The 15,408-nt window shown below is 32.2% G+C and overlaps 9 non-coding genes across 9 annotated transcripts; all 9 read right to left on the reverse strand.

Moving 5' to 3' along the window:
• Positions 1-1,852: 1,852 nt before the first annotated feature.
• On the reverse strand, positions 1,853-1,926 carry TRNAI-AAU (transfer RNA isoleucine (anticodon AAU)). The gene has a single exon. It is a non-coding gene; the product is annotated as a tRNA-Ile (tRNA).
• Positions 1,927-2,970: 1,044 nt separating this feature from the next.
• TRNAI-AAU (transfer RNA isoleucine (anticodon AAU)) lies at positions 2,971-3,044 on the reverse strand. Its single transcript has one exon. It is a non-coding gene; the product is annotated as a tRNA-Ile (tRNA).
• A 2,771-nt stretch (positions 3,045-5,815) lies between these two features.
• TRNAI-AAU (transfer RNA isoleucine (anticodon AAU)) lies at positions 5,816-5,889 on the reverse strand. The gene has a single exon. It is a non-coding gene; the product is annotated as a tRNA-Ile (tRNA).
• A 1,596-nt stretch (positions 5,890-7,485) lies between these two features.
• TRNAI-AAU (transfer RNA isoleucine (anticodon AAU)) lies at positions 7,486-7,559 on the reverse strand. The gene has a single exon. It is a non-coding gene; the product is annotated as a tRNA-Ile (tRNA).
• Positions 7,560-8,348: 789 nt separating this feature from the next.
• Positions 8,349-8,422, reverse strand: TRNAI-AAU (transfer RNA isoleucine (anticodon AAU)). Its single transcript has one exon. It is a non-coding gene; the product is annotated as a tRNA-Ile (tRNA).
• A 1,042-nt stretch (positions 8,423-9,464) lies between these two features.
• TRNAI-AAU (transfer RNA isoleucine (anticodon AAU)) lies at positions 9,465-9,538 on the reverse strand. Its single transcript has one exon. It is a non-coding gene; the product is annotated as a tRNA-Ile (tRNA).
• Positions 9,539-10,270: 732 nt separating this feature from the next.
• TRNAI-AAU (transfer RNA isoleucine (anticodon AAU)) lies at positions 10,271-10,344 on the reverse strand. The gene has a single exon. It is a non-coding gene; the product is annotated as a tRNA-Ile (tRNA).
• A 789-nt stretch (positions 10,345-11,133) lies between these two features.
• TRNAI-UAU (transfer RNA isoleucine (anticodon UAU)) lies at positions 11,134-11,207 on the reverse strand. The gene has a single exon. It is a non-coding gene; the product is annotated as a tRNA-Ile (tRNA).
• Positions 11,208-12,471: 1,264 nt separating this feature from the next.
• On the reverse strand, positions 12,472-12,545 carry TRNAI-AAU (transfer RNA isoleucine (anticodon AAU)). Its single transcript has one exon. It is a non-coding gene; the product is annotated as a tRNA-Ile (tRNA).
• Positions 12,546-15,408: the final 2,863 nt, after the last annotated feature.

The raw sequence follows: 15,408 nt of genomic DNA on the forward strand, positions 1-15,408 counted from the left end.
AAGAGATTTTCATACTTAGTGTTAGAACTTAGAACCATTAATGTTTCTTCCATGTGTTTTAGCAATAAATAACAACCATCTGAGCTAACAGGCCATTTTGCACAAATACCTGGAAGTCGAGCATATGAAGAAGTGCTAATGATAGTTAACCCGGGAGATTTGGAACGCTTAATTTCAGAGGTGTACCATGAAGTTATAAATATAAATTATCAACATGAAGAAACTAATATGACTTTAGAAAAATTACAATACAAAAGAGATTTTCATACTTAGTGTTAGAACTAAGAACCATTAATGTTTTTTCCATGTGTTTTAGCAATAAATAACAATTCATCACCTATATGCAATTGATTCATTTAATCATTCTATCAGCTTCCCCTCAAAGGAAATATAGAGATACACATGATACAGAAGAAAATACATCTATTTTCAACATTACAGGAGCATCAAGTATTGGCTTGGAGACTGATTGAAAGTATGTCCTTGGCATTTTTAACTTTATGCTCTAAAGACTAAACTAATAGGCTCACTAAATATATAGCATACTATTGAAGAAATAGCAGATGATGAAGTGCTACTGATTGTTAACCCGGCATTTTTAACTTTATGCTCTAAAGACTAAACTAATAGGCTCACTAAATATATAGCATACTATTGAAGAAATAGCAGATGATGAAGTGCTACTGATTGTTAACCCGGGATAGTTGGAAAGCTTATATTCAGCTGTTTACATTCATACTATCTTTATATTTCATCAACAAGACAAAACAAAAATGACCTCAATAAATTGCAATAAATAGGAGATTTAGTTACTTGGCGTTAGAACTTAGAACCAATTATAGATATTCCAGGAGCTTTCAGAATGATAATTAATTCTACAACTATATCAAATGTATTCATCCAATCCTTCAAGTAGCTTTTGATCCAAGGTGATAAACAGTCAAAAATGAGACACAAGAAAAATTAATCTTTTTTCAAACAATTAAACTTGGCCTGCACAGGGATCGAACCTTTGACCTTGGCATTATTAGCACCACGCTCTAACCATCTGAGCTAACAGGCCGGTCTGCACAAATTCCTGGAAGTCCAGCATATGAAGAAGGGCTAATGATAGTTAACCCGGGAGATTTGGAAAGCTTAATTTCGGAGGTTTACCATGAAGTTATAAATATATAATATCAACATGAAGAAACTAATATGACTTTAGAAAAATTACAATACAAAAGAGATTTTCATACTTAGTGTTAGAACTTAGAGCCATTAATGTTTTTTCCATGTGTTTTAGCAATAAATAACAATTCATCACCTATATGCAATTGATTCATCTAATCATTGTGTCAGCTTCCCCTCGAAGGAAATATAGACATACAAATGATACTGAAGAAAATACATCTATTTTCAACATTAAAGGAGCATCAAGTATTGGCTTAGAGACTGATTGAAAGTATGTTCTTGGCATTGTTAACTTTATGCTCTAAAGACTAAACTAATAGGCTCAATAAATATATAGCATACTATTGAAGAAATAGCAGATGATGAAGTGCTACCGATTGTTAACCCGGGATAGTTGGAAAGCTTATATTCAGCTGTTTACATTCATACTATCTTTATATTTCATCAACAAGACAAAACAAAAATGACCTCAATAAATTTCAATAAATAAGAGATTTAGTTACTTGGCGTTAGAACTTAGAACCATTAATAGATATTCCAGGAGCTTTCAGAATAATTAATAATTCTACAACTATATCAAATGCATTCATCCAATCCTTCAAGCAGCGTTTGATCCAAGGTGATAAACAGTCAAAAATGAGACACAAGAAAAATTAATCTTTTTACAAACAATTAAACTTGGCCTGTACAGGGATCGAACCTGTGACCTTGGCGTTATTAGCACCACGCTCTAACCATCTGAGCTAACAGGCCGTTTTGCACAAATTCCTGGAAGTCCAGCATTTGAAGAAGTGCTAATGATAGTTAACCCGGGAGATTTGGAAAGCTTAATTTCAGAGGTTTACCATGAAGTTATACTTATATAATATCAACATGAAGAAACTAATATGACTTTAAAAAATTACAATACAAAAGAGATTTTCATACTTAGTGTTAGAACTTAGAACCATTAATGTTTCTTCCATGTGTTTTAGCAATAAATAACAACCATCTGAGCTAACAGGCCATTTTGCACAAATACCTGGAAGTCGAGCATATGAAGAAGTGCTAATGATAGTTAACCCGGGAGATTTGGAAAGCTTAATTTCAGAGGTGTACCATGAAGTTATAAATATAAATTATCAACATGAAGAAACTAATATGACTTTAGAAAAATTACAATACAAAAGAGATTTTCATACTTAGTGTTAGAACTTAGAGCCATTAATGTTTTTTTCCATGTGTTTTAGCAATAAATAACAATTCATCACCTATATGCAATTGATTGATCTAATCATTCTATTAGCTTCCCCTCAAAAGGAAATATAGACATACACATTATACAGAAGAAAATACATCTATTTTCAACATTAAAGGAGCATCAAGTATTGGCTTGGAGACTGATTGAAAGTATGTCCTTGGCATTTTTAACTTTATGCTCTCCAGACTAAACTAATAGGCTCAATAAATACATAGCATACTATTGAAGAAATAGCAGATGATGAAGTGCTACCGATTGTTAACCCGGGATATTTGGAAAGCTTATATTCAGCTGTTTACATTCATACTATCTTTATATTTCATCAACAAGACAAAACAAAAATGACCTCAATAAATTGCAATAAATAAGAGATTTAGTTACTTGGCGTTAGAACTTAGAACCATTAATAGATATTTCAGGAGCTTTCAGAATAATAATTAATTCTACAACTATATCAAATGTATTCATCCAATCCTTCAAGCAGCGTTTGATCCAAGGTGATAAACAGTCAAAAATGAGACACAAGAAAAATGTATCTTTTTACAAACAATTAAACTTGGCCTGTACAGGGATCGAACCTGTGACCTTGGCGTTATTAGCACCACGCTCTAACCATCTGAGCTAACAGGCCATTTTGCACAAATTACTGGAAGTCCAGCATATGAAGAAGTGCTAATGATAGTTAACCCGGGAGATTTGGAAAGCTTAACTTCAGAGGTTTAACATGAAGTTATAAATATATAATATCAACATGAAGAAACTTATATGACTTTAAAAAAATTACAATACAAAAGAGATTTTCATACTTAGTGTTAGAACTTAGAACCATTAATGTTTTTTCCATGTGTTTTAGCAATAAATAACAATTCATCACCTATATGCAATTGATTCATTTAATCATTCTATCAGCTTCCCCTCAAAGGAAATATAGAGATACACATGATACAGAAGAAAATACATCTATTTTCAACATTAAAGGAGCATCAAGTATTGGCTTGGAGACGGATTGAAAGTATGTCCTTGGCATTTTTAACTTTATGCTCTAAAGACTAAACTAATAGGCTCACTAAATATATAGCATACTATTGAAGAAATAGCAGATGATGAAGTGCTACTGATTGTTAACCCGGGATAGTTGGAAAGCTTATATTCAGCTGTTTACATTCATACTATCTTTATATTTCATCAACAAGACAAAACAAAAATGACCTCAATAAATTTCAATAAATAAGAGATTTAGTTACTTGGCGTTAGAACTTAGAACCATTAATAGATATTCCAGGAGCTTTCAGAATAATAATTAATTCTACAACTATATCAAATGCATTCATCCAATCCTTCAAGCAGCGTTTGATCCAAGGTGATAAACAGTCAAAAATGAGACACAAGAAAAATTAATCTTTTTACAAACAATTAAACTTGGCCTGTACAGGGATCGAACCTGTGACATTGGCGTTATTAGCACCACGCTCTAACCATCTGAGCTAACAGGCCATTTTGCACAATATCCTGGAAGTCCAGCATATGAAGAAGTGCTAATGATAGTTAACCCGGGAGATTTGGAAAGCTTAATTTCAGAGGTTTACCATGAAGTTATACTTATATAATATCAACATGAAGAAACTAATATGACTTTAAAAAATTACAATACAAAAGAGATTTTCATACTTAGTGTTAGAACTTAGAACCATTAATGTTTCTTCCATGTGTTTTAGCAATAAATAACAACCATCTGAGCTAACAGGCCATTTTGCACAAATACCTGGAAGTCGAGCATATGAAGAAGTGCTAATGATAGTTAACCCGGGAGATTTGGAACGCTTAATTTCAGAGGTGTACCATGAAGTTATAAATATAAATTATCAACATGAAGAAACTAATATGACTTTAGAAAAATTACAATACAAAAGAGATTTTCATACTTAGTGTTAGAACTAAGAACCATTAATGTTTTTTCCATGTGTTTTAGCAATAAATAACAATTCATCACCTATATGCAATTGATTCATTTAATCATTCTATCAGCTTCCCCTCAAAGGAAATATAGAGATACACATGATACAGAAGAAAATACATCTATTTTCAACATTACAGGAGCATCAAGTATTGGCTTGGAGACTGATTGAAAGTATGTCCTTGGCATTTTTAACTTTATGCTCTAAAGACTAAACTAATAGGCTCACTAAATATATAGCATACTATTGAAGAAATAGCAGATGATGAAGTGCTACTGATTGTTAACCCGGGATAGTTGGAAAGCTTATATTCAGCTGTTTACATTCATACTATCTTTATATTTCATCAACAAGACAAAACAAAAATGACCTCAATAAATTGCAATAAATAAGAGATTTAGTTACTTGGCGTTAGAACTTAGAACCAATTATAGATATTCCAGGAGCTTTCAGAATGATAATTAATTCTACAACTATATCAAATGTATTCATCCAATCCTTCAAGTAGCTTTTGATCCAAGGTGATAAACAGTCAAAAATGAGACACAAGAAAAATGTATCTTTTTACAAACAATTAAACTTGGCCTGTACGGGATCGAACCTTTGACCTTGGCGTTATTAGCACCACGCTCTAACCATCTGAGCTAACAGGCCGGTCTGCACAAATTCCTGGAAGTCCAGCATAAGAAGAAGTGCTAATGATAGTTAACCCGGGAGATTTGGAAAGCTTAATTTCGGAGGTTTACCATGAAGTTATAAATATATAATATCAACATGAAGAAACTAATATGACTTTAGAAAAATTACAATACAAAAGAGATTTTCATACTTAGTGTTAGAACTTAGAGCCATTAATGTTTTTTCCATGTGTTTTAGCAATAAATAACAATTCATCACCTATATGCAATTGATTCATCTAATCATTGTGTCAGCTTCCCCTCGAAGGAAATATAGACATACAAATGATACTGAAGAAAATACATCTATTTTCAACATTAAAGGAGCATCAAGTATTGGCTTAGAGACTGATTGAAAGTATGTTCTTGGCATTGTTAACTTTATGCTCTAAAGACTAAACTAATAGGCTCAATAAATATATAGCATACTATTGAAGAAATAGCAGATGATGAAGTGCTACTGATTGTTAACCCGGGATAGTTGGAAAGCTTATATTCAGCTGTTTACATTCATACTATTTTTATATTTCATCAACAAGACAAAACAAAAATGACCTCAATAAATTGCAATAAATAAATAAGAGATTTAGTTACTTGGTGTTAGAACTTAGAACCATTAATAGATATTCCAGGAGCTTTCAGAATAATAATTAATTCTACAACTATATCAAATGTATTCATCCAATCCTTCAAGCATCGTTTGATCCAAGGTGATAAACAGTCAAAAATGAGACACAAGATAAATTAATCTTTTTTCAAACAATTAAACTTGGCCTGTACAGGGATCGAACCTGTGACCTTGGCGTTATTAGCACCACGCTCTAACCATCTGAGCTAACAGGCCGGTCAGCACAAATTCCTGGAAGTCCAGCATATGAAGAAGTGCTAATGATAGTTAACCTGGGAGATTTGGAAAGCTTAATTTCGGAGGTTTACCATGAAGTTATAAATATATAATATCAACATGAAGAAACTAATATGACTTTAGAAAAATTACAATACAAAAGAGATTTTCATACTTAGTGTTAGAACTTAGAACCATTAATGTTTTTTCCATGTGTTTTAGCAATAAATAACAATTCATCACCTATATGCAATTGATTCATTTAATCATTCTATCAGCTTCCCCTCAAAGGAAATATAGAGATACACATGATACAGAAGAAAATACATCTATTTTCAACATTACAGGAGCATCAAGTATTGGCTTGGAGACTGATTGAAAGTATGTCCTTGGCATTTTTAACTTTATGCTCTAAAGACTAAACTAATAGGCTCACTAAATATATAGCATACTATTGAAGAAATAGCAGATGATGAAGTGCTACTGATTGTTAACCCGGGATAGTTGGAAAGCTTATATTCAGCTGTTTACATTCATACTATCTTTATATTTCATCAACAAGACAAAACAAAAATGACCTCAATAAATTGCAATAAATAAGAGATTTAGTTACTTGGCGTTAGAACTTAGAACCAATTATAGATATTCCAGGAGCTTTCAGAATGATAATTAATTCTACAACTATATCAAATGTATTCATCCAATCCTTCAAGTAGCTTTTGATCCAAGGTGATAAACAGTCAAAAATGAGACACAAGAAAAATGTATCTTTTTACAAACAATTAAACTTGGCCTGTACAGGGATCAAACCTGTGACCTTGGCGTTATTAGCACAACGCTCTAACCATCTGAGCTAACAGGCCGTTTTGCACAAAATCCTGGAAGTCCAGCATATGAATATGAAAGTTATAAATATATAATATCAACATGAAGAAACTTATATGACTTTAAAAAAATTACAATACAAAAGAGATTTTCATACTTAGTGTTAGAACTTAGAACCATTAATGTTTTTTCCATGTGTTTTAGCAATAAATAACAATTCATCACCTATATGCAATTGATTCATTTAATCATTCTATCAGCTTCCCCTCAAAGGAAATATAGAGATACACATGATACAGAAGAAAATACATCTATTTTCAACATTAAAGGAGCATCAAGTATTGGCTTGGAGACGGATTGAAAGTATGTCCTTGGCATTTTTAACTTTATGCTCTGAAGACTAAACTAATAGGCTCACTAAATATATAGCATACTATTGAAGAAATAGCAGATGATGAAGTGCTACTGATTGTTAACCCGGGATAGTTGGAAAGCTTATATTCAGCTGTTTACATTCATACTATTTTTATATTTCATCAACAAGACAAAACAAAAATGACCTCAATAAATTGCAATAAATAAGAGATTTAGTTACTTGGTGTTAGAACTTAGAACCATTAATAGATATTCCAGGAGCTTTCAGAATAATAATTAATTCTACAACTATATCAAATGTATTCATCCAATCCTTCAAGCATCGTTTGATCCAAGGTGATAAACAGTCAAAAATGAGACACAAGAAAAATTAATCTTTTTTCAAACAATTAAACTTGGCCTGTACAGGGATCGAACCTGTGACCTTGGCGTTATTAGCACCACGCTCTAACCATCTGAGCTAACAGGCCGGTCTACACAAATTCCTGGAAGTCCAGCATATGAAGAAGTGCTAATGATAGTTAACCCGGGAGATTTGGAAAGCTTAATTTCGGAGGTTTACCATGAAGTTATAAATATATAATATCAACATGAAGAAACTAACATGACTTTAGAAAAATTACAATACAAAAGAGATTTTCATGCTTAGTGTTAGAACTTAGAGCCATTAATGTTTTTTCCATGTGTTTTAGCAATAAATAACAATTCATCACCTATATGCAATTGATTCATCTAATCATTGTGTCAGCTTCCCCTCGAAGGAAATATAGACATACAAATGATACTGAAGAAAATACATCTATTTTCAACATTAAAGGAGCATCAAGTATTGGCTTAGAGACTGATTGAAAGTATGTTCTTGGCATTGTTAACTTTATGCTCTAAAGACTAAACTAATAGGCTCAAAAAATATATAGCATACTATTGAAGAAATAGCAGATGATGAAGTGCTACCGATTGTTAACCCGGGATAGTTGGAAAGCTTATATTCAGCTGTTTACATTCATACTATCTTTATATTTTATCAACAAGACAAAACAAAAATGACCTCAATAAATTTCAATAAATAAGAGATTTAGTTACTTGGTGTTAGAACTTAGAACCATTAATAGATATTCCAGGAGCTTTCAGAATAATAATTAATTCTACAACTATATCAAATGCATTCATCCAATCCTTCAAGCAGCATTTGATCCAAGGTGATAAACAGTCAAAAATGAGACACAAGAAAAATTAATCTTTTTACAAACAATTAAACTTGGCCTGTACAGGGATCGAACCTGTGACCTTGGCGTTATTAGCACCACGCTCTAACCATCTGAGCTAACAGGCCGTTTTGCACAAATTCCTGGAAGTCCAGCATATGAAGAAGTGCTAATGATAGTTAACCCGGGAGATTTGGAAAGCTTAATTTCAGAGGTTTACCATGAAGTTATACTTATATAATATCAACATGAAGAAACTAATATGACTTTAAAAAATTACAATACAAAAGAGATTTTCATACTTAGTGTTAGAACTTAGAACCATTAATGTTTCTTCCATGTGTTTTAGCAATAAATAACAACCATCTGAGCTAACAGGCCATTTTGCACAAATACCTGGAAGTCGAGCATATGAAGAAGTGCTAATGATAGTTAACCCGGGAGATTTGGAACGCTTAATTTCAGAGGTGTACCATGAAGTTATAAATATAAATTATCAACATGAAGAAACTACTATGACTTTAGAAAAATTACAATACAAAAGAGATTTTCATACTTAGTGTTAGAACTTAGAACCATTAATGTTTTTTCCATGTGTTTTAGCAATAAATAACAATTCATCACCTATATGCAATTGATTCATCTAATCATTCTATCAGCTTCCCCTCAAAGGAAATATAGAGATACACATGATACAGAAGAAAACACATCTATTTTCAACATTAAAGGAGCATCAAGTATTGGCTTGGAGACTGATTGAAAGTATGTTCTTGGCATTGTTAACTTTATGCTCTAAAGACTAAACTAATAGGCTCAATAAATATATAGCATACTATTGAAGAAATAGCAGATGATGAAGTGCTACCGATTGTTAACCCGGGATAGTTGGAAAGCTTATATTCAGCTGTTTACATTCATACTATCTTTATATTTCATCAACAAGACAAAACAAAAATGACCTCAATAAATTGCAATAAATAAGAGATTTAGTTACTTGGCGTTAGAACTTAGAACCACTTATAGATATTCCAGGAGCTTTCAGAATGATAATTAATTCTTCAACTATATCAAATGTATTCATCCAATCCTTCAAGTAGCTTTTGATCCAAGGTGATAAACAGTCAAAAATGAGACACAAGAAAAATGTATCTTTTTTCAAACAATTAAACTTGGCCTGTACAGGGATCGAACCTGTGACCTTGGCGTTATTAGCACCACGCTCTAACCATCTGAGCTAACAGGCCATTTTGCACAAAATCCTGGAAGTCCAGCATATGAATATGAAAGTTATACTTATATAATATCAACATGAAGAAACTAATATGACTTTAAAAAATTACAATACAAAAGAGATTTTCATACTTAGTGTTAGAACTTAGAGCCATTAATGTTTTTTCCATGTGTTTTAGCAATAAATAACAATTCATCACCTATATGCAATTGATTCATCTAATCATTGTGTCAGCTTCCCCTCGAAGGAAATATAGACATACAAATGATACTGAAGAAAATACATCTATTTTCAACATTAAAGGAGCATCAAGTATTGGCTTAGAGACTGATTGAAAGTATGTTCTTGGCATTGTTAACTTTATGCTCTAAAGACTAAACTAATAGGCTCAATAAATATATAGCATACTATTGAAGAAATAGCAGATGATGAAGTGCTACCGATTGTTAACCCGGGATAGTTGGAAAGCTTATATTCAGCTGTTTACATTCATACTATCTTTATATTTCATCAACAAGACAAAACAAAAATGACCTCAATAAATTGCAATAAATAAGAGATTTAGTTACTTGGCGTTAGAACTTAGAACCAATAATAGATATTCCAGGAGCTTTCAGAATAATAATTAATTCTACAACTATATCAAATGCATTTATCCAATCCTTCAAGCAGCGTTTGATCCAAGGTGATAAACAGTCAAAAATGAGACACAAGAAAAATTAATCTTTTTTCAAACAATTAAACTTGGCCTGTACAGGGATCGAACCTGTGACCTTGGCGTTATTAGCACCACGCTCTAACCATCTGAGCTAACAGGCCATTTTGCACAAATTCCTGGAAGTCCAGCATATGAAGAAGTGCTAATGATAGTTAACCCGGGAGATTTGGAAAGCTTAATTTCGGAGGTGTACCATGAAGTTATAAATATAAATTATCAACATGAAGAAACTAATATGACTTTAGAAAAATTACAATACAAAAGAGATTATCATACTTAGTGTTAGAATTTAGAACCATTAATGTTTTTTCCATGTGTTTTAGCAATAAATAACAATTCATCACCTATATGCAATTGATTCATCTAAACATTCTATCAGCTTCCCCTCAAAGGAAATATAGACATACACATTATACAGAAGAAAATACATCTATTTTCAACATTAAAGGAGCATTAAGTATTGGCTTGGAGACTGATTGAAAGTATGTCCTTGGCATTTTTAACTTTATGCTCTACAGACTAAACTAATAGGCTCAATAAATACATAGCATACTATTGAAGAAATAGCAGATGATGAAGTGCTACCGATTGTTAACCCGGGATAGTTGGAAAGCTTATATTAAGCTGTTTACATTCATACTATCATTATATTTCATCAAAAAGACAAAACAAAAATGACCTCAATAAATTTCAATAAATAAGAGATTTAGTTACTTGGCGTTAGAACTTAGAACCATTAATAGATATTCCAGGAGCTTTCAGAATAATAATTAATTCTACAACTATATCAAATGCATTCATCCAATCCTTCAAGCAGCGTTTGATCCAAGGTGATAAACAGTCAAAAATGAGACACAAGAAAAATTAATCTTTTTTCAAACAATTAAACTTGGCCTTTACAGGGATCGAACCTGTGACCTTGGCTTTATAAGCACCACGCTCTAACCATCTGAGCTAACAGGCCGTTTTGCAAAAACTCCTGGAAGTCCAGCATATGAAGAAGTGCTAATGATAGTTAATCCGGGAGATTTGGAAAGCTTAACTTCAGAGGTTTACCATGAAGTTATAAATATATAATATCAACATGAAGAAACTTATATGACTTTAAAAAAATTACAATACAAAAGAGATTTTCATACTTATTGTTAGAACTTAGAACCATTAATGTTTTTTCCATGTGTTTTAGCAATAAATAACAATTCATCACCTATATGCAATTGATTCATTTAATCATTCTATCAGCTTCCCCTCAAAGGAAATATAGAGATACACATGATACAGAAGAAAATACATCTATTTTCAACATTAAAGGAGCATCAAGTATTGGCTTGGAGACGGATTGAAAGTATGTCCTTGGCATTTTTAACTTTATGCTCTGAAGACTAAACTAATAGGCTCACTAAATATATAGCATACTATTGAAGAAATAGCAGATGATGAAGTGCTACTGATTGTTAACCCGGGATAGTTGGAAAGCTTATATTCAGCTGTTTACATTCATACTATTTTTATATTTCATCAACAAGACAAAACAAAAATGACCTCAATAAATTGCAATAAATAAGAGATTTAGTTACTTGGTGTTAGAACTTAGAACCATTAATAGATATTCCAGGAGCTTTCAGAATAATAATTAATTCTACAACTATATCAAATGTATTCATCCAATCCTTCAAGCAGCATTTGATCCAAGGTGATAAACAGTCAAAAATGAGACACAAGAAAAATTAATCTTTTTTCAAACAATTAAACTTGGCCTGTACAGGGATCGAAACTGTGACCTTGGCTTTATTAGCACCACGCTCTAACCATCTGAGCTAACAGGCCGGTCTGCACAAATCCCTGGAAGTCCAGCATATGAAGAAGTGCAAATGATAGTTAACCCGGGAGATTTGAAATACATAGCAGATGATGAAGTGCTACTGATTGTTAACCCGGGATAGTTGGAAAGCTTATATTCAGCTGTTTACATTCATACTATATTTATATTTCATCAACAAGACAAAACAAAAATGACCTCAATAAATTGCAATAAATAAGAGATTTAGTTACTTGGCGTTAGAACTTAGAACCATTAATAGATATTTCAGGAGCTTTCAGAATAATAATTAATTCTACAACTATATCAAATGTATTCATCCAATCCTTCAAGCAGCGTTTGATCCAAGGTGATAAACAGTCAAAAATGAGACACAAGAAACATTTATCTTTTTACAAACAATTAAATTTGGCCTGTACAGGGATCGAACCTGTGACCTTGGCGTTATTAGCACCACGCTCTAACCAGCTGAGCTAACAGGCCATTTTGCACAAATGACTGGAAGTCCAGCATATGAAGAAGTGCTAATGATAGTTAACCCGGGAAATTTGGAAAGCTTATTTTCAGAGGTTTACCATGAAGTTATAAATATATAATATCAACATGAAGAAACTTATATGACTTTAAAAAAATTACAATACAAAAGAGATTTTCATACTTAGTGTTAGAACTTAGAACCATTAATGTTTTTTCCATGTGTTTTAGCAATAAATAACAATTCATCACCTATATGCAATTGATTCATTTAATCATTCTATCAGCTTCCCCTCAAAGGAAATATAGAGATACACATGATACAGAAGAAAATACATCTATTTTCAACATTAAAGGAGCATCAAGTATTGGCTTGGAGACGGATTGAAAGTATGTCCTTGGCATTTTTAACTTTATGCTCTAAAGACTAAACTAATAGGCTCAAAAAATATATAGCATACTATTGAAGAAATAGCAGATGATGAAGTGCTACCGATTGTTAACCCGGGATAGTTGGAAAGCTTATATTCAGCTGTTTACATTCATACTATCTTTATATTTTATCAACAAGACAAAACAAAAATGACCTCAATAAATTTCAATAAATAAGAGATTTAGTTACTTGGCGTTAGAACTTAGAACCATTAATAGATATTCCAGGAGCTTTCAGAATAATAATTAATTCTACAACTATATCAAATGCATTCATCCAATCCTTCAAGCAGCATTTGATCCAAGGTGATAAACAGTCAAAAATGAGACACAAGAAAAATTAATCTTTTTACAAACAATTAAACTTGGCCTGTACAGGGATCGAACCTGTGACCTTGGCATTATTAGCACCACGCTCTAACCATCTGAGCTAACAGGCCGTTTTGCACAAATTCCTGGAAGTCCAGCATATGAAGAAGTGCTAATGATAGTTAACCCGGGAGATTTGGAAAGCTTAATTTCAGAGGTTTACCATGAAGTTATACTTATATATTATCAACATGAAGAACTAATATGACTTAAAAAAATTACAATACAAAAGAGATTTTCATACTTAGTGTTAGAACTTAGAACCATTAATGTTTCTTCCATGTGTTTTAGCAATAAATAACAACCATCTGAGCTAACAGGCCATTTTGCACAAATACCTGGAAGTCGAGCATATGAAGAAGTGCTAATGATAGTTAACCCGGGAGATTTGGAACGCTTAATTTCAGAGGTGTACCATGAAGTTATAAATATAAATTATCAACATGAAGAAACTAATATGACTTTAGAAAAATTACAATACAAAAGAGATTTTCATACTTAGTGTTAGAACTTAGAACCATTAATGTTTTTTCCATGTGTTTTAGCAATAAATAACAATTCATCACCTATATGCAATTGATTCATTTAATCATTCTATCAGCTTCCCCTCAAAGGAAATATAGAGATACACATGATACAGAAGAAAATACATCTATTTTCAACATTACAGGAGCATCAAGTATTGGCTTGGAGACTGATTGAAAGTATGTCCTTGGCATTTTTAACTTTATGCTCTAAAGACTAAACTAATAGGCTCACTAAATATATAGCATACTATTGAAGAAATAGCAGATGATGAAGTGATACTGATTGTTAACCCGGGATAGTTGGAAAGCTTATATTCAGCTGTTTACATTCATACTATCTTTATATTTCATCAACAAGACAAAACAAAAATGACCTCAATAAATTGCAATAAATAAGAGATTTAGTTACTTGGCGTTAGAACTTAGAACCACTTATAGATATTCCAGGAGCTTTCAGAATGATAATTAATTCTTCAACTATATCAAATGTATTCATCCAATCCTTCAAGTAGCTTTTGATCCAAGGTGATAAACAGTCAAAAATGAGACACAAGAAAAATGTATCTTTTTACAAACAATTAAACTTGGCCTGTACAGGGATCGAACCTGTGACCTTGGCGTTATTAGCACCACGCTCTAACCATCTGAACTAACAGGCCGGTCGGCACAAATTCCTGGAAGTCCAGCATATGAAGAAGTGCTAATGATAGTTAACCTGGGAGATTTGGAAAGCTTAATTTCGGAGGTTTACCATGAAGTTATAAATATATAATATCAACATGAAGAAACTAATATGACTTTAGAAAAATTACAATACAAAAGAGATTTTCATACTTAGTGTTAGAACTTAGAGCCATTAATGTTTTTTCCATGTGTTTTAGCAATAAATAACAATTCATCACCTATATGCAATTGATTCATCTAATCATTGTGTCAGCTTCCCCTCGAAGGAAATATAGACATACAAATGATACTGAAGAAAATACATCTATTTTCAACATTAAAGGAGCATCAAGTATTGGCTTAGAGACTGATTGAAAGTATGTTCTTGGCATTGTTAACTTTATGCTCTAAAGACTAAACTAATAGGCTCAATAAATATATAGCATACTATTGAAGAAATAGCAGATGATGAAGTGCTACCGATTGTTAACCCGGGATAGTTGGAAAGCTTATATTCAGCTGTTTACATTCATACTATCTTTATATTTCATCAACAAGACAAAACAAAAATGACCTCAATAAATTGCAAAAAATAAGAGATTTAGTTACTTGGCGTTAGAACTTAGAACCATTAATAGATATTCCAGGAGCTTTCAGAATAATAATTAATTCTACAACTATATCAAATGTATTCATCCAATCCTTCAAGCAGCATTTGATCCAAGGTGATAAACAGTCAAAAATGAGACACAAGAAAAATTAATCTTTTTTCAAACAATTAAACTTGGCCTGTACAGGGATCGAACCTGTGACCTTGGCTTTATTAGCACCACGCTCTAACCATCTGAGCTAACAGGCCGGTCTGCACAAATCCCTGGAAG

Source organism: Lissotriton vulgaris, chromosome 4_1 (assembly GCF_964263255.1).
Source record: "Lissotriton vulgaris chromosome 4_1, aLisVul1.2, whole genome shotgun sequence".
In the NCBI taxonomy this organism is placed as follows: domain Eukaryota; kingdom Metazoa; phylum Chordata; class Amphibia; order Caudata; family Salamandridae; genus Lissotriton; species Lissotriton vulgaris.